The sequence below is a fragment of the Mytilus trossulus genome, chromosome 14, assembly GCF_036588685.1.
Source record: "Mytilus trossulus isolate FHL-02 chromosome 14, PNRI_Mtr1.1.1.hap1, whole genome shotgun sequence".
Lineage (NCBI taxonomy): Eukaryota > Metazoa > Mollusca > Bivalvia > Mytilida > Mytilidae > Mytilus > Mytilus trossulus.
This window is the reverse complement of record NC_086386.1, coordinates 4,349,523-4,369,081: the sequence shown is the minus strand read 5'-3', so window position 1 is coordinate 4,369,081 and position 19,559 is coordinate 4,349,523. Positions and strand designations below refer to the sequence as shown.

The window sequence follows — 19,559 nt, the reverse complement described above, 5'->3', positions numbered from 1 at the left end:
GAAGTTCAAAAAATAAAATTTTAGTTTTTCATATATCATTTCACCGTTTGTTCCTCGGTCTATCTGATCCACTTCAGGTTGAATGTTTGGTCAAGGTAGTTGTTGATGAAGTAAGTCCAATCAATAAGAACACCCCATTTTAGCCGAAATGGGGTCTTCCATATTATAGCTTCGAGGTGTCTTCCTTATACTTTCGTTAATTCTGAATTAAAATATGATGATACGTCGTGAAAAAATAACTCGTTCTGTCCATAGATGTCATATTATTAGCTCATCTGGCCCAAAGGGCCAAGTGAGCTTTTCTCATCACTTGGCGTCCGGCGTCTGGCGTCGTCTGGCGTTAGCTTTTACAAAAATCTTCTCCTCTGAAACTACAGGGCCAAATCAAACCAAACTTGGCTACAATCATCATTAGGGTATCTAGTTTTAAAAATGTGTGGCGTGACCCGGTCATCCAACCAAGATGGCCGCCACGGCTAAAAATAGAACATAGGGGTAAAATGCAGTTTTTGGCTTATAACTCAAAAACCAAAGCATTTAGAGGAAATCTGACATGGGGTAAAAATGTTTATCAGGTCAAGATCTATCTGCCCTGAAATTTTCAGATGAATCGGTTAACCTGTTGTTGGGTTGCTGCCCCTGAATTGGTAATTTTGAGGAAATTTTGCTGTTTTTGGTTATTATCTTGAATATTATTATAGATAGAGATAAACTGTAAACAGTAATAATGTTCAGCAAAGTTAGATTTACAAATAAGTCAACATGACCGAAATGGTCAGTTGACCCCTTTAGGAGTTATTGCCCTTTATAGTCAATTTTTAACCATTTTTCATAAATCTAAGTAATCTTTTACAAAAATCTTCTCCTCTGAAACTACTGAGCCAAATTAATCCAAACTTGGCCACAATCATCTTTGGGGTATCTAGTTTAAAAAATGTGTGGCGTGACCCGGTCAACCAACCAAGATGGCCGCCACGGCTAAAAATAGAACATAGGGGTAAAATGCAGTTTTTGGCTTATAACTCAAAAACCAAAGCATTTTGAGGAAATTTGACATGGGATAAAAATGTTTATCAGGTCAATATCTATCTACCCTGAAATTTTCAGATGAATTGGACAATCGGTTGTTGGCTTGCAGCCCCCCAATTGGTAATTTTTAAAGAAATTTTGCCGTTTTTGGTTATTATCTTGAATACTATTATAGATAGAGATAAACTGTAAACAGCAATAATGTTCAGCAAAGTAAGATCTACAAATTAGTCAACATGACCTAAATAGTCAATTGACCCCTTAAGGAGTTATTGCCCTTTATAGTCAATTTTTAACAATTTTCATTAATTCGGTAAATTTATGTAAATTTTTACCAAATATTTTTCTCTGTTACTAATGGGCAAGGTTCATTATAGATATAATTGTAAGAAGCAAGAACGTTCAGTAAAGTTAGAACTTCAAACACATCACCATCACCAAAATACAATTTTGTCATGAATCCATTTGTGTCCTTTGTTTAATATGCACATAGACCAAGGTGAGCGACACAGGCTCTTTAGAGCCTCTAGTTTTAAAAGCGATCGAATTTTGAACAGAGGAATATGTACGAAAAAGAGTTATGCCCACTGACCCAAAGAAAATTCAATATTTAAAGAGGTAGAAAAGGGGTGTCACCTAGAAGTCACGTAGGAAAATAGCTGATAAGGTACGAAGTGAAATACCTTCTCTCAATCTCAGTGATCACTGTGGAAAGGGAACTTGGAATTGAAAGTACAAAAATAAAACACAATCAGTACATTGTTCATACACTTATATCAAGGATTGGCTATTTTTAAAGTTGAATAACCATTCAGATTACATAAATAACATTTTACCGAGCATTTTACACGTGCAGTTGAATTATTTTTGAAAATAATACTAACACATGTATCAATGAAAACAATGGTAGTCGTATATATACCTCAGAGTAATCATGCGCTTTGATTCTTATACTGGCGTCAACTTCAAGGCAGCCTTTTCACTTACTTTAAACATTTCCTCTCATACATCTTTTTCGCAATAGATTAAGAAACTTATAAAAATGCCACAGATTAGGATTTTGAATAATCTACCCTAAATTGGGATGCCACGACATCATATTTGCTAAAGATAAGAAATCTGGCATAGATCTGGAACCCATCATAGATATAATTCTTCATATATTTGTTTTAAAATCATCTCAATGTCGGGTTTTACATAGATGGATTAATAGAACAATTTGCAATTTTCTCACACAGTGAATATGTATCGGTAAAAGTCTTATTTATCACACTGATGTAGTCCTAACCTCTACAATTAATAAACTTTATATTTAACATATTCGCATCTTATCATCCTTGTAAAAGAGTGAAGAAAGATACCGATGGGACAATATCAAACTCATAAATCAACAATAAATTGATAATGCCATGGCTAAAAATGAAAAAGACAAACAGACAAACAATAGTACACATCACACAACATATTAAACTAAAGAATAAGCAACACGAACCCCACCAAAAAGTGGGGGTAATATAACTGCTCCTAAAGGGTAAGCAGATTCTGCTGCACACATGGCTCATGTTATAACAAATCCATGATATATTAATATTAATACTGTTTTCCTTAAATTCAGAAAATAAAAAAAAAAGATTTATCATCTTTGTAACTTTATTTTATTTCATTGTTTGATTGTAGAAGGTTGTATCAGTAACATAATCATAAAGGTGATGAGTAGGGTTGTATTTACTCTGTTATATACAGAGAAATGCGTAGCAGAATTCATACGCAACTTCAGGAATTACATGCAAAACGATATAAAGCTGTTTTGATTCTTAGTCTGTTCCTGTCCGAATATTCATGGTATATTTGACATTGGACGCAAAGAAAAAATTAATGAATAAATGTACTGATATATGTGTAAACACGAATACACCTTTCTTTACTGGTACAGCAATGAACGAACAACATTTTATGAAAGTATCATATTCCTTATTTAACTTATTTCTGAGCTAAACTTGTTCAAATTTAATTGCAAGTTTTTCAGAACCTTTTTTTTTGTAAGACTTACAGCAAACCAAACAGAACTGACGTATTCAAGACATCATAAATATTACTTTAGTAACAAATCAGTGCGTTTACCAATTTTCAAAGATGAACATTAGCGAACGTTAATAGTATCGCCACCTTGCGAACATTATGCAAATCATAGTAATCTATATATCTAATGTTTTAATCGTTGAAAACACGACAATATAAATGGCACATAGTTTCCATTGATATTCATTACTACATTGGAGTTGGTAGACAAGATATAACAACTTTGCATGATGAATCTTACCTTACCAGGAAATCTTTCTCCGTCCACTTCGGGACAACCTCATTTGAGTAGTCGATTGCATGGCAAACATGTTTCTCTTCAAATTCAAATATCTAATTTTTAAAGGCAGTGCTTTAAGGCCCGACTTTAAGCCATGAGGTTCATCTTTTCATACGCAATCTATGCAGGGGGTCTTTTGGCCAGAAATAGATCCGGACATGTTCGAATTTCTCCTCTTCTTTTTACGGTATAATATGGTTTTTGTTTCTTTCATTTACATTGGGGACTAAAGAAACGATCAGTGTGTATTGTTCGTTTTATAGAACTTGTTATTGGTGTGTATTTTGCATTATAAGCAGTCAACCTGACTACAACTATCATTATGTGTATTCCGTGTGGAAAGAGGTCGGGCCAATTTCGAGTGTTATCTGACATCTAAAGATTCTTTAATTTGTTCAGACGTTGATATAACAATGAAAAGTCGACTGAACATGATTAATATTGCATCTTCTATAATTCAAAGCGGAATTCGGTTTATGAACGAGAAATCGTAAAGCGTTTTCAATTTCGGTTCTAGTTATGTATGTTGTCTACGTATTATCCTGGTTCCCGGTACTAGGTTCCGGGTACTAGCTATTTGATATATGTGATGTGTAACATTACGATCGGGTACCAGCCAATCTACGTGTGTATGTGTACATGATTTCCCGCCAAAATGACCGATTTACAGCTAAAAAAATAGTCCATAAACGTTCCGTATAATGATATGCAAATTCATTATTAATCGTAACTTTTTTTTATCTTTGTATAATAAATATAACAAAATGGATTCCACAAAATTGAAAATAGCATTATTTTACGAGGATTTCTCATATTTTTCTCACTTCCGGGCGCAGTAATACGTATGTTTTGAAGAAGCTCGAAGAATTTGACAAAGTGAATTGAGAAGGAAACGGATAGATATACGTCCTTGCTATCAGGTAAATCAATTTAAATGTACAGAACAAACACATTTACTTCACACAAATAGTACAGGCTTAAGCATTTTATTGTCTTACACGACTGTAGTCTAGTGTTTAAACGACGGCGGTGACCTACAAGGTACGGGTCATACTGGGTCAAGTCTAAATATGTAATAATATCCACGTGCTATTAGGTAGAAAGCATCGTAATGCAATATCTACAATTTTTCTCCTTTATACATCGTTTAACCAGATATATTTCTCCTTTATACATCGTTTAACCAGATATATTTCTCTTTCAAATACACTTAAACACGGATTGTGTGTACGTATCTTTTCTAGTGTTTTCTTGTCCTTATTAAAGTTCATTTGTTGATGTTTAAATATTTTTGAACGACTGAACACAGGAATGAATGAATGCAACAATTATATATACTGAAGACTTGGGCTGTACAATGATAGTGTACGTATATCATACTGATAATTATTCTTGCAGTAATTATGTTAATTTAGGATGTAATGACAGGAATTCATGAGTTATGCCTCAGCCTTTTTGAAAAAATATCAATGACAATGTAAACAGGAACAAAACATTGACATGAATGATGCTCTCTTCTATGTTATAGTTATTTAGGTATGTGTGTTGAACAAGTTTCAAAAAAAATAAGTTATAAAACTTTTTTTCAGGGCACAAACCCACTTTAAAGAGACTTGTCTACTGCCATACCCATCCTATTCTCATGCACCATTTGCAAGCAAGAGACTGAATGGTTTGCATAATTAAAAATCAGGGCGGTGTCCAATTAAAACAAAAAGAACTAAACTGGATGAATATTGTAGGAGAAATCTAGAGGAAAGTTTTGATTTGTGAAATTGGTTTTCCTGAAAAGTCATTCATCCTAGCCTGCAGAAAGGAACTATAACTGTCCACCACCAACTGACGAGCTAATGTTGAGCTTCACATATGGAATTACTCAAATACCATCAATGTCTATGTTTTCAGCACAGATTTCACAAGTTATGACAAAGCTGTGCTTTTTTTATACCTGTTAAAGAGTTGTATACTAAATTTTATTTTTTTATTAATAAATATATATTATGTCATTTAAGAGCTTGTATTTTGCCAAAAGATGCATACTAGTGAATAAAAGTGGTGCAGTTCATTTTGCTTTGTTATATAGAATTGAATAACAATTGTTCATGTCATTTGAATGCTTATGAAAATAAGGAGATGTGGTACAATGTATATGATATTTAGTGAGTTTATCAAGCAAAAGTGAATAAGAAATAGGTATAAGCAGTTACAGGTACTACTGAACAATCTCAAACAATAAGAAAAACTCATACCGTAAAGAGAATTTCATATTTACAAGTAAGTTTTGTTTTTGCGTTGAATAATTTTCTTCTATTGTTTTAATTGCAAATATGGGAAGTGGTTAAAATGCTAATGAGACAGCTGTTATGGCCACAGAGCCTTAATTGAAAACTTCTTTTTCATTCATACCGGTAGATTTTGCCTGGAGTTAGAAACATTCATATCTCGCCCTACTTATAAAAAACGGTAATATTTAAAAAAAAAACCAGATTGTTGAAGAATAACTGTAAGTTTTGAAGCTTAGTTATTTGCATAACAATTGAAAAGAAACCAGTTAAATGTATCAAAATGCAATATAAGGAATTTAACTTATATTCAATGGAATAACATCTCTTTCCATAAGTGGGGCGAATTGGCATTACTAAATTCATCCTGGTTAATAATATATTTATCTAGAGTTCACCCATTTCCATTAGTTGGGACCAGTTGGCAGGAGTAATATTAAAGGGATTTAACACAGTTCAATTTGGTAATCCAGGTTGGGGCAGTTTTTTTGTCGAGCCTGCGACTTTTGTCGCAGAAAGCTCGACATAGGGATAGTGATACGGCGGCGGCGATGTTAGCTCAGTTCTTAAAAGCTTTATATTTTAGAAGGTGGGAGAGCTGGATGCTTCATACTTTGTATATGGTTGCCTCATGTTACGAAGATTCCGTCAGTCACATGTCCAATGTCCTTGACCTCATTTTCATGGTTCAGTTACTACTTGAAAAAAAAGTTAAAATTTTTGTAATGTTAAATTCTCTCTTATTATAAGTAATAGGATAACTATATTTGGTATGTGCGTACCTTGCAATGTCCTCTTGCCCGTCAGACAGTTTTCACTTGACCTCGACCTCATTTCATGGATCAGCGAACAAGGTTAAGTTTTGGTGGTCAAGTCCATATCCGAGATACTATAAGCAATAGGTCTAGTATATTCGGTGTATGGAAGCACTGTAAGGTGTACATGTCCAACTGACCTTGACCTCATTTTCATGGTTTAGCGGTTATAGTTAAGTTTTGTGTTTTGGTCTGTTTTTCTTATACTGAATGCAATAGGTCTTCTATATTTTGTGTATGGAATGGTTGTAAGGTGTACAGATCTACCTGGCAGGTGTCATATGACCTTGACCTCATTTTCATGGTTCAGTGGTCAAAGTTAAGTTTTTGAGTTTTGGCCTTTTTTTCTAATACTATATGCAATAGGTCAACTATATTTGGTGTATGGAAATATTTCATGATCTACATGTCAGTCGCACAGGTTTTATTTTACCTTGATCTCATTTTATCGGTTCATTGCTCAGTGTTAAGCTTTTGTGTTTTGGTCTGTTTTTCTTAAACTATAAGCAATAAGTCAATTTTATTTGTTGTATGGAAGAATTGTAAGCTGTACATGCCTACCTGGCATGGTTTATCTGACCTTGACCTCATTTTCATGGTTCAAAGGTCAATGTTTAGTTTTCTTGGTTTATGTTAAGATTGTGTGACAGTTGTAATAACGCTTTATTATTAGGACTATCAACATAATATCAATGATTAGTAAAGAAGGCGAGACATTTCAGTGTGTGTACCCTTGTTTTTAAAGTGGGGCGATTTGTCATGGATTCCCTTCAAATATATTCTAATGTGGTTTTTGGTTTCTTCGTGCATTAACAAGCTCATAGCCATTGTTGAATTAATTGTTTTTATTTAAAATAGTCGACAAAATTGCTCTTACAAAATTTCCATTTGGGTGCCTCGAGCTCGATGGGGGAAATACTCTGCAAATACTGAAAGTTGACAGGTATGGTCATCAAAAAAGTTGACATGTTACTATGTACATTTACCATTATGTTACTTGATGTCCTTGCTATACACACAGTACAGAGACTAGTCAATCTTTGTGAACTATTTTTTATGGGAGTCATAGAATATGTGTATACAATAAATAATTAAAAATAGTCTATTTATATTGAAAAGGAAAAGTTCTTATATGTCTAAAGAAGAGGGACAAAAGACACCAAAGGGACAGTCAAACTCATAAATTTAAAGCAAACTGACAAGGCCATGGCTAAAAATGCATTTCATGGGAGGCACAGAAAATATACTGTAAACAGTAGACTAGATATAGGTGAACTAGGTACAAAAGAACTCTAAATCTTTAATTCTACAAACCACCTCTGTTCTATGGAAGATAATGATATAACTGGACTAGAAATACACACAACCTATAATTAACTGCCTTTACAGCGGTTTCGTGCTTTGATTGTCAGTTGTGATGTTTTTCCTTGATGGATATTTACACAATTGTGGCTGCTAGGTTACAATTATTGTTACATAAACCAATAATGTCTCATACAATTTTGTCAATATGACAAAATTAAAACCGATATCATTTATGAACAAGAAGAAGGGAAAGCTGGCTATTTACAACACTTCTAACAAGAAAGATGTACGAAACCCAAGGTAGTTAAATATACTTTCATATGATGAAATCATAATCTTTCAGTCAGTTTAATTGAAGTCTGGAGCTGGCATGTCAGTTAACTGCTAGTAGTCTGTTGTTATTTATGTATTATTGTCATTTTGTTTATTTTCTTTGGTTACATCTTCTGACATCAGACTTGGACTTCTCTCGAACTGAATTTTAATGTGCGTATTGTTATGCTTTTACTTTTCTACACTGGTTAGAGGTATAGGGGGAGGGTTGAGATCTCACAAACATTTTTAACCCCGCCGCATTTTTGCGCCTGTCCCAAGTCAGGAGCCTCTGGCCTTTGTTAGTCTTGTATTATTTAAATTTTAGTTTCTTGTGTACAATTTGGAAATTAGTATGGCGTTCATTATCACTGAACTAGTATATATTTGTTTAGGGGCCAGCTGAAGGACGCCTCCGGGTGCGGGAATTTCTCGCTACATTGAAGACCTGTTGGTGACCTTCTGCTGTTGTTTTTTGTTTTTTTTTATTATGGTCGGGTTGTTGTCTCTTTGACACATTCCCCATTTCCATTCTCAATTTTATTTATTTTTAATGGATGCACGATAAAACGGACATCATATACAGTCCCTTACTGAGAATACAAAGAAGAATTGATTAAAACTTTTTTTGATGGGTAATTTTTATACAAACGATCATCATGTAGATCAATTTTCAAACATTGGTGGCATACAGATATATTTTATTGAAGCCGAACTGAAATCCCATTCCCATTATAAAGATATGTGACAGACTGGTACCGTGGACTGATTATGTTTGAAGATGTCTAAACTTCCAAGAATCAATTTTTCATTTATGCATCAATCTCCCTCCTTTTGGTATTCATTAGCCTCCCTCGTTTTTTTATAACTTGATTTGTATCCTCGTATATGGGTTAATGCTATTCAAACATAGGTAAAATTAATGAAACTTTCTAAGGTCGGAATATAATGAGCTTGCGTTTTTGCCTGTACAAGGCCTTTTATATTCATTACTGACCAACTTCCTATTAACAAAATACTTTAAGCTTTTGGAGCCATCATTGAGCCAAAGGTCACAGTTCAGTGTTTCATTGACATTCAAAATGAAAACACACCTATAAATAAAGTAACATAAACAGTATGAGTCGTACCACAAAAACTGTATATAAATCAAACATCTACGAATTCAAATATGTATGCGTGTAGGTTTGTGTCAGCTGTAAAATATACATTGTGCTTTCTGAATGTGTAAGTTTCACACTAGAAATAAATGTAAAACAATTTGCAACTGGTGCATATTTTGAGGTTGTTATTTCAGTCAATTATTAGGTTGAGAAATTCGCCAAAGACATTTTCAGACTGTGAAACTACTTCGAGGCTTTCTCTTAATCTTTACGACTGATTTGATTTTTCAACAGTTGGATTTTGCACCACATATGAGTCTAATGTAGCAGAAATACATAGCCAGCATACTGATTTACATTTCTGGTATTTTTTTATGACTCATAATATGAAGATATGAGTCACTAAGCTACATGCCAAAGTATTATTAGCATGCAAGAAAAGATGTGGTATGATTGTCGATGAAACAACAGATTAAACTGTGTACTAACGGAAGCACAGATAATTTTGTACAGGTAAAGTCTGTTCTCAGCTGTTACAATGTATACAGTCTACTGGATATTATATCACATCCTCTAAGACATTATCTAAAGGTATTAAACAGATCAAACAGTGTACTGATGGAAACAGAGATAATCCTGTACAGGTAAAGTCTGTTCTCAGCTGTTACAATGTATACTGCAGTCCACTGGAGATTATATCACGTCTTCTAAGTCATTATCTAAAGGTATCATACAGATCAAACAGTGAACTGATGGAAACAGGGATAATCTTGTACAGGTAAAGTCTATTCTCAGTTCTGAAGGTGTTACCATTAAAGGAAGGACAAGTAAAGGGCCATACTACATATTACTTTCATGATATGTCTTGTTAATCAGTTATGCTTCAGTTTGCATGGTACCTCAATCAGTTGCATGAAGCTAAGCAGGCCATGTCCTAATCTTGCTCATTGTTTGTATACATTTTACTATTATATAAGGGAATAGTTTATTTTCTGTACTGGTTTTTATTATAAGATCACCAACATTTGCTGCCTTATAATGGTATGCGAAGTCATTTTAGTCCTGAGTGAATGGTTTCTACACAGTAACTTAAGTATAAGTGTTTGAATCTCTATGAAATAATACCACAAGGTTCAAACAGATTAAATATTCTGGCTACCTATCAATAACTGCTTAAAATAAATTCCTTTATAGAGCATTTTAAAATCTTAGCTAATAGTTATTGTAAAAAAGAAGATGTGGTATGATTGCCAATGAGACAACTCTTCACAAGACAACTAATGACACATAAATTATCAGATATAGGTTACCGTAGGCCATAATAAATAATAGTTTTGTTTGCCCGAGAAAAAAGCAGCCTACTCAAATTCTTTTATTGTCCTGATTTGAAGAATTTTTTTTTAATTAAATAGGCATGAAGGCTAATAAACATCTGATACTTCAATTTCTTTTTTTGAAAAAGAAAAGAAAATGCCTACCTACCTACCCACTGTCTCAACCTTTGGGTAGGGTTTGGGCAAACCAAAATATTTTTAAGTGTGGCCTTACGGTCTTTAACAATGAGTAACACCCATACTTCTAAGTCAGCTATTAAAGGCAGCGTAATTATAAATGCAATACAATCCAAACAAGAAAACTAACGGCCTAATTTAATAATGTACACAAAAATTAACAAAAAAACAAACATGTGCAACAAAGGCAACCACTGAGTTCCAGGCTCCTAAATTGAGACAGACATAAGCATATATCATGTATATAATGATAATCATAATAATAGTGTCCATTGATAAATACAAAAAATATCTTCTTCATAAACTTGGATATATGCTGAATTTATCTGTGAAAAAAAGAATACATTTGTTCAAAAAAATAAAAAAGATATCTGTGTATTTAAGTTTTTGATACTGTAAATTCAGAAATTATTGGGATAATTTTATTATTGCAAAAAAAAATGGGATAGAGTTGTAAACCCAGTAATTTAAACTAGCATTTTTAAATATTTATATGAATTCAACAGGTTTTTCTCTCAAAATCATAAACTAAATTGATTTAAGTCTTGACAAAATCGCAATAAAAAATGGATGCAAAATTTTCTGAATTAACAGTATTGGACAAAGATAGGTAGAAGTGCACTTTATGAATTTCTGTGCTTTGACCACATGCGTTTTGTGTCAGAAACCTATGCTGTGTCAATCATTTAATCCCAATTCAAATTCAGAGCTGTAACAAGGTTGAATGAAGTACCCATACCTGGCCCAACTTTTCAGGGATCAAGTTCTGCAGAAGTACCAAGCTATTCTCTGCAGATAATTTTATTGAACTTATTTTTTAAATCATTGTATTAATTTACTTATCAATATTAAGCTGAGCACACTTTATATGTACTAAAAGTGAAGTTAATTTCATTGTGTCAACATGATGTTTTCTTTTTATTTTAAGAATCTTGATGATTACCAGGTTAATACACAGTTCTCTCAGGAACTACAATTAGGGCATCCAGATATTTTGTATCAACTTTAATGGGAGAATGTTATACTGAGTGATGCATTTTTAGTTTCAAGAAATATCAACTGCTTGTTGACCGAATGCTTACATTGCAAAATGTATTGGGGTATCAATTATGATCTCCTGCTTGCAGTTAAATTTTTAAGGTCTTTCCCCTACGTGAGGAAAGACCTTATTGTTTTTAAGGTCTTTCCTCTCCGCGAGGAAAGACCTTATTGTTTTTCTCCTGTTTTTTTTTTTGTTTTTTTTTCATCCAGCATTTGTTTGACATGGCCTCCCCTCGTTTCTATTGGAGTTATCAAGACCAAATATGGACCATCGGTAGACCTCATTATGAGGTATTACCAGATGAGGCTGTGTAGGATTTCATCATCCCCTTTAGAAGTTATCTCCCTTTTATTGTTTTTTTTCGACATGGCCCCCCCTCGTTGTTTTTGAAGATATCATGACTTTATTTAGACAAAAGTTAGATCTCATCATGATGTGTTACCATATGAGGCTGCTAAGGATTTCATCATTCCCTATGAGAGTTATGTCCCCTTGAAGCAATTTCTTTCTTTTACATTTTTCTCAAAAAGTATTTAAGATAGAATCCATTTGAAAACGGCAACATGTACAAGACCAGATGGCAATGTTAATTAACATATACACTCATTTTGTTGTTAACCCTTATAAGGAGTTATTTCCCTTAAAAATATATACACAATTTTTGAAAAATTGTATCTCGAGAACCGGAAGTCGTAAAGACTTGGGACCTACACCAATAATCTTAAATTCATATGACCTTTAATTTGCACCTAAGGTCAAAGGTCACAGAGTGCAAAAATAAATTACGCTGCAATTTTAAGCTTCCATATTACGAAAACGATAAGAGTTTGCTGCATACTTACAGCGTATAAAATGTTCCTCTCGACGAGTTCTACATTTTATACACTCAGCTCAAAAGAGTCCGACCGTTTGTTCAAAAGTTACGACGGGATGATTCTTAAAAGTATAGTATTGTGTGTATATCTCTTTAAAGTTAACAGATATCAACCTACTATAAACTTAAAAGATGATCAGTAGTTCAAGACCTTCAATTTGAGGTCAATGTCAGGTCATGATGAAATTTCACCGTGACCTTCACATTATACTATGACCTTGACCTTGTGATATTTAAAAGGTCAAGCGGTCCTGAGTTGAATGGTGATAGTCCCATGTCTTTACGACTTCCGGTTCTCAAGTTTTGTTTTGCATCATATATTTGATGATTAATTGTGACCTTGATGAACTTTGAAATTGTCCCAATTCTTTTTCTATAATGTTGTCCTTTAACTGTAGATCATTTATCATTTAACAGATTTGAGATATCTATTGTCGTTTTAGAGATAATGCAGTTTGAAGTTTTGCAAGCGGAGGCATGTATTTCTGAATCATCAAGAGCTTACCACTTAAAATGTTTTAGAAATTGAAGAGGTTGACATAGTTATAATGTTTGACCAAATACCAAAAACATTCCATGGAAAAAAACACAAAAAATTCAATTTGAAATTTTCATGTTTTGCATTGACTTTGTAAGTTTCATAATTTCTATTTATATAGTTGATATTGCATCATTATTTGCACTTTGTCAAATGGGGTGATCTGATATATCAAATTGAAGGTCTTAATAAACTCTACTTTAAAAATGAAAATTTGAAACCCCCTTTTCATCCAAGGGAGACGGGTGGGGTCATTTAGTGCAACCATTCAAATTTCTCAGATGGTAAGGTTGTCGCATATCAAATGAAAGAACATAAAGCGAACATTTCAAATTTCAAATTGACGTCTCCCAAAAATGAGTTGGATGGGGTCATTGAGCGTAAAAAATAAATGTTCTTTTAAGGTAGGGTTGTTGTATATCAAATGTAAGGTCATGATGTGTACATTTCAAATAGCAAATTCCTGACCTCCAAAAATTAGTAAGATAGGGTTATTGAGTGCAAAAATCAAACTTTCTAGAATATGGCGTTGTCGCATATCAAATGAAAGCTCATCTACTCTATGTTACATATATAATAATTCCGATCTCAAAAATGTAGGCGGATGAGGTCATTAAGTGATAAAAGTAAAAAGTTTCAGAAGGTATGCTTGTCGTATATCAAACGAAAGGTCGTACAAAGTACATTATGAAAGCATCACTTTTACAGGAAAGACCTTTCAATTGTTTTACAAACAATTGAGATACTAGTTAAGGTCTTTCCTCTCCGCGAGGAAAGACCTTATTGTTTTTCGCATGTTTTTTTTTTTAAGGTCTTTCCTCTCCGCGAGGAAAGACCTTATTGTTTTTCGCCTGTTTTTTTTTTTTTTTTTTCATCCAGCATTTGTTTGACATGGCCTCCCTTCGTTTCTATTGGAGTTATCAAGACCAAATATGGACCATCGGTAGACCTCATCATGAAGTATTACCAGATGAGGCTGTGTAGGATTTCATCATCCCCTTTAGAAGTTATCTCCCTTTTATTGGTTTTTTTCGACATGGTCCCCCCTCGTTGTTTTTGAAGATATCATAACCTTATTTGGACAATAGTTAGATCTCATCATGATGTGTTACCATATGAGGCTGCTAAGGATTTCATCATTCCCTATGAGAGTTATGTCCCCTTGAAGCAATTTCTTTCTTTTACATTTTTCTCAAAAAGTATTCAAGATAGAATCCATTTGAAAACGGCAACATGTACAAGAACAGATGGCAATGTTAATTAACATATACAATCATTTTGTTGTTAACCTTTATAAGGAGTTACATTGTATCTGAGATATGGATTTGACCACCAAAACTTAACCTTGTTCATCACTGATCCATGATATGAGGTGCACTCGGAGTGAGGTCAAGTGAAAACTGTCTGACAGGCATGAGGCCATTGCAAGTTACACACATACCAAATATAGATATATCCTATTACATATAATAAGAGAGAATTTAACATGACAAAGAAATCTTAACTTTTTTTTCAAGTAGTCACTGAACCATGAAAATAAAGTTAAGGACATTGGACATGTGACTGATGGAAACTTCATAATATAAGGCATCTATATACAAAGTATGAAGCATCCAAGTCTTCCACCCTCTAAAATATTAAGCTTTTAAGAAGTTAGCTGCCACTGCCAACACCACCGGATCACTATCCCTATGTCGAGCTAAGCTTTCTGCAACAAAAGTTGCAGGCTTAACAAAAATCTGGTAAGAATTGTACACATAAGAGCACTCATAAGGCAATTTTCCATATAATGAATGTTTTCAAGGGGCATGTATATACATTATCTATACCTGCTATATATTTTAATAGTTAAGTCTTAATACCTTAAACAAACAGCCTTCAAGTTCCTCAGGAATGCCAGGAAACACTTTCTAGTAAATAAGATATGTCCTATCCCCATTCATTGCCATTGATTCATTCTCTAAATTTTATATGCAAAATATTCCCCTGAAATAAAAAAAATGATTACTAATTCATGTGATCATGCATACTTATATACATGTCATGTATGTTGTTGACATTGGAAACATGTTTTGCATTACTTATCAATACATGTACATGTATAAAAATGTTTATTATAAATACATGTACCGGGTACATGTACTTTGACCATGTTGACCAAGAGGATACTATAATATTTCTGTGGAAAAGTTTCATTTCTTTCACATTAAATATATATTTTGTGTACATGTACAAAAACAATTTCATTAATCTCAGGGATAAAACTTCCAGCGCATACATTTTTTTGTACATGTACTACATGTTTTTGCCAGCTGGACCACATTCACTTTACTGAATAAGCTAGTTCAGAAGAAATTTTGCAATTGCTATACATATATATTGTAGTTTGTTGTTCATGTCATATAGTAGTAATGCATTAATACAATGTACGTCAGGAAAAATGTCCCAACATTGTTTGGTAATCATGGAAGTCCCCATCAACTTCATCGGTAGGAGACTAATTAAAGCAAATTACAAAATCAAGATTCTTTATTCAAAGCAAATTTATTATAAAGTTATTAACATAAACATGATAAAGAGTAAGAAATTTTTCTTCTAAACATTTATTTACATGTAAGGTACAAAAATGTAGCAGGATAAGCAGTAAACCTTCACCTTCAGTACCAACTTTGGGAACACTGATAATTTTTATTGATAAATACATTTGTACTTACACATGTTACATATATCTGTTTCAGTGTTTCTAGCTGCAGCACATGTCTGAATTCTAATTTCTTGTGAACTTCATTTTACTCCTTTAGCATATTTAGTCTTTCTTGCCTTTCCAGTTCTGGGGCAAGTTGCCAAATGTTTCATTTCTTGTGAATCCTAGTAGAAATAAAATATCAAAATAATAAAATTGCTGGGTTTCAGTTTTTAATTTTCTAAAAATAAGAAACACATTATAATTTTAATTATATATCTATTATAGGGCATGTGTGGTTTGTAATAATATATATATACATGTATGCCTTAAGATTTTTCCAGATTAATAGGTGACCTATAGTTGTTAATGTCTGTGTCATTTTGGTCTCTTGTGGACAGTTGTCTAAACAGCAATCATACCACATCTTCTTTTTACATTTTTTATATAGCTTGTACAATGTTTTACTGATAGTAAATTTTGAGGAGAAAACAGCAATTTTTGTTAAAGGTTCTACAGGAGGAACCTATAAATCATTGTTAGCACAAATAAATCAATTTCAAGCCTGCAGAAGCAACCAAACTTGAACACACATCCTCATTGTTGAATGCCTTACAGTGACCTATACTTTCTAATTTCTGTGCCATTTGGTTTCTTGTCAGAGAAGAGTCTCATTGGTAATCATACCATGCCATGTCACTTTTTTTTATATTTCAGACTTCATTCTTTCTCAAACACAAAATGTTATGCCTTTAACTTTCAAAGATCTAATGGATGCCAGGCCTTAAACATGCTAAAACTTTCCAAGCTGCACAGGTAAGTATATATGTACACAGAAGAGTTTTCGAGGTGTAAAACAGAGAATACAGCCACTTTTGTCCGTTTGTGATGATGAATCTTAAGGCTTACACTGTATGACTCCTTCTGTAGCCTTTTTTGTACAAACTTTTAAAAACTTTAATTGTATCAAAACTACAGATATAATGCATACTAGACATGCTAGAGATAGGTCAGTTTGTACATATATGTGTAACCAGGGGAAACTTGATGCATTAAGCATTATTATTTACTGTTTCATTGCATAATTTACATAAAAAAGAGGACTTTGTGCCAAGTAAACCAAGATTTTTATAGAAAATCCACAGAGAGTGTTGTTATCAAATTTGAAACATACATGTAGATTACTATTAAACTTGCTTTTCTATGATTTGCTAGTGTTTATTTTTTTGCAAAAAGATTTAAGTAACCTGTAAACATCTGAACATGGTTAATTCCAAAACCGCTCGTGCTGAGTCACAAAAGTTGAGCGCACCCTGGTCCATATTTACATGACTTACATTTGTTTTAACCAATAACTACATTAATAAACTTGATTTAAGAAAGTCAATGCTAGCACTGCATGCAATATAATCCTATATCTATCAGTCCTGACAAGTTGCCAAATATGAGATATCATGAACTGTACAAGGATGAAGACGGGATTTTCTATAAAATTTCCATATGTTTTACATTGAATCAACACAAGGGTACATAATCCTTAAGTAAACTGTTTAGTAATGAGTTGTCAAACCTATTTGCAACGCATTTTCCACTTTTTCATATTAGTGGGGCAAGTTGGAAAACAAGTACAACAGAGGGGCGATGTGTTAGAAAGTTGGACAAGTAAAGTTATCTCGGACTAGATGAGTTGGTGAAACAGTGGGGTGATTTTCCATTGGGGCAAGTTGTTATAAATGGATTTTAACTGCATGAAACACAGGGGCTTGTTTAGTGGGTCTAGTCCGAGATTACTCTGACGTCCAACGGCTGTTTTGCCAGACAAGCTGGAGTCGTGGGACGTCAAAGCTCGTCCCTTATCAAAAAGTGGATATTTGCCCACCCAAAATAGATGCGCTGCTTCGTCGCTTCTGGTGTCGACTGACAACCTTGGAATTATATAAATGAATTATATAAATCGGCAATCTGTTCATTTTTCATTTATAATGTAAGTTTCACCTACCTGCCATCCTTTAGTTTTCCATATTTTAACAGTTTTCACAGTTCCACTTTTTAATAAGGGACGAGCTCTGACGTCCCACAGCCCAAGCTTGTCTGGCAAAACAGCCGTTGGACGTCAGAGTAATCACGGACTGTATAGGTGGGTCAGATGATGTTTTACTGTCATTGTCAACCTCGTCTGACCCACTAAACAAGCCCCTGTGCATGAAATTATTGAGAAGTGGCAATAAAATATCTCTATATGTACCTTTTCTTCGTTCTCCTTAACGATGCTATCATATCTATCTGTATTTAACTCTAGAAACTGGTCAAGATGCGTTCTCACCATTCGTTCACAGGGACTTCACAAGTCATGTGTTCTGTTGCTGTAAGTTTCACTTCCGGTATGACGTAGATTGACAAAAATCGTGCAGACGAAATATTGAGGTGAGGCCAAACAAACAAAAAACAAAAAATGAATCTGATAAGTATGTAAAGGTGTGATCGCCTTTGGGAACATAGTGATGTTACCTTAGTAGCATTTTTTATTTAGCCATTTTTTTCTAATTTGCACAAATATCAGATGAGACGGTTTTTGACTTTGAGTTTGAGTGTCAGAATATTTATTTCCAACTGAAGGTGGCCAGACCAGGACCAGCATATTTATTTTCTGCTCCTCAAAAAGTGACATAAAATCTGCAACCCTCTCCCCCAAATGGTCTTACCCTTTGAAAATCCCAGCTATTTTAGGTACAGATCCACAGGCGGATTTATAGTGGTGGGGACAAGGGCAGGGGCCGCTTTTCAGAAAAAAAATGGTTGGTTATAGAGAATCAGTGATTATTCACTGAAGCAAGACTGGAGCAGGCAGTCAGTGGGCCCCCACTTAATATGAACACTTCTGGATCCGCCACTGAGATCCCACACTTTAGTAAAATAAAGTTATAAAAATAGGGGCTACCCTGATGGAAAAGGGGGGGGGGGGGGGGGGTGATGTTAATTTGTCTTGTTGCCATTGCTGGTCTCAATTGAATAGTTTGATATATTATTTGATTTGATTTAGTTTTTATTTCTGCAATTGTTTAAACAATTCATTGCATAAATTTAAATTTAATGTAATTATTCAGCTCAGCTTTGGATGCTGTGATGAGCAATTCTTTTTTTATGGCCCCACCTACGATAGTTAAGGGGCAGTATGTTTTTTGGTCTGTGTGCCTGTTCGTGCGTCCATTCGTCTGTCTGTCCCATACTTTGAACCAAACCATTATTTTATTTATTATTATTACTTTTACTGTTAAGTCTGGTTTTTGGTATATCTACTTTACGTGAGTCTGTATTTATGTATGCCGACATACATGTACAACAAAATTATTTTTTATGTCTACCTGTGCGAATTTCAAATGCGCTATTTTACACCAGTAATGAAAACCTTCTATCATTTATGGGTAGACTTTACATACTAGATAAATGCAGCCGTATTTGACGTGAAACTGTTCTTATGTACATTGTATCCCGTCATACTTTGAACCACACCATTTTTTGATTTATTATTATTACTTTTACTGTTAAGTCTGTTTTTGTTATATCAACTTTACGTAAGTCTTCATTTATGTATGCCGTCATACGACAAAATTATTTTTATGTCTACCGGTGCGAATTTCAAACGCGCATTTTTAAACCAGTAATGAAACCTTCTATCATTATGGGTAGACTTTACATAGATAAATTC

At 33.7% G+C, this 19,559-nt stretch overlaps 1 protein-coding gene and 1 long non-coding RNA gene across 3 annotated transcripts in view; both read right to left on the bottom strand.

The window, feature by feature from the left end:
* The window catches only part of LOC134696140 (uncharacterized), a 78,437-nt gene extending 60,216 nt beyond the window's left edge, over positions 1-18,221 (bottom strand). Inside the window, exons 1-3 of the long non-coding RNA XR_010102902.1 lie at positions 18,099-18,221; positions 15,885-16,038; positions 15,033-15,156 (exon numbers count right to left, since the gene is read on the bottom strand). This is a non-coding gene — a long non-coding RNA (uncharacterized LOC134696140). The remainder of the gene's footprint in view (positions 1-15,032; positions 15,157-15,884; positions 16,039-18,098) is intronic.
* Positions 1-19,559, bottom strand: part of LOC134697135 (integumentary mucin C.1-like) — a 165,220-nt gene that overhangs the window by 85,289 nt on the left and 60,372 nt on the right. The window lies entirely within an intron of this gene.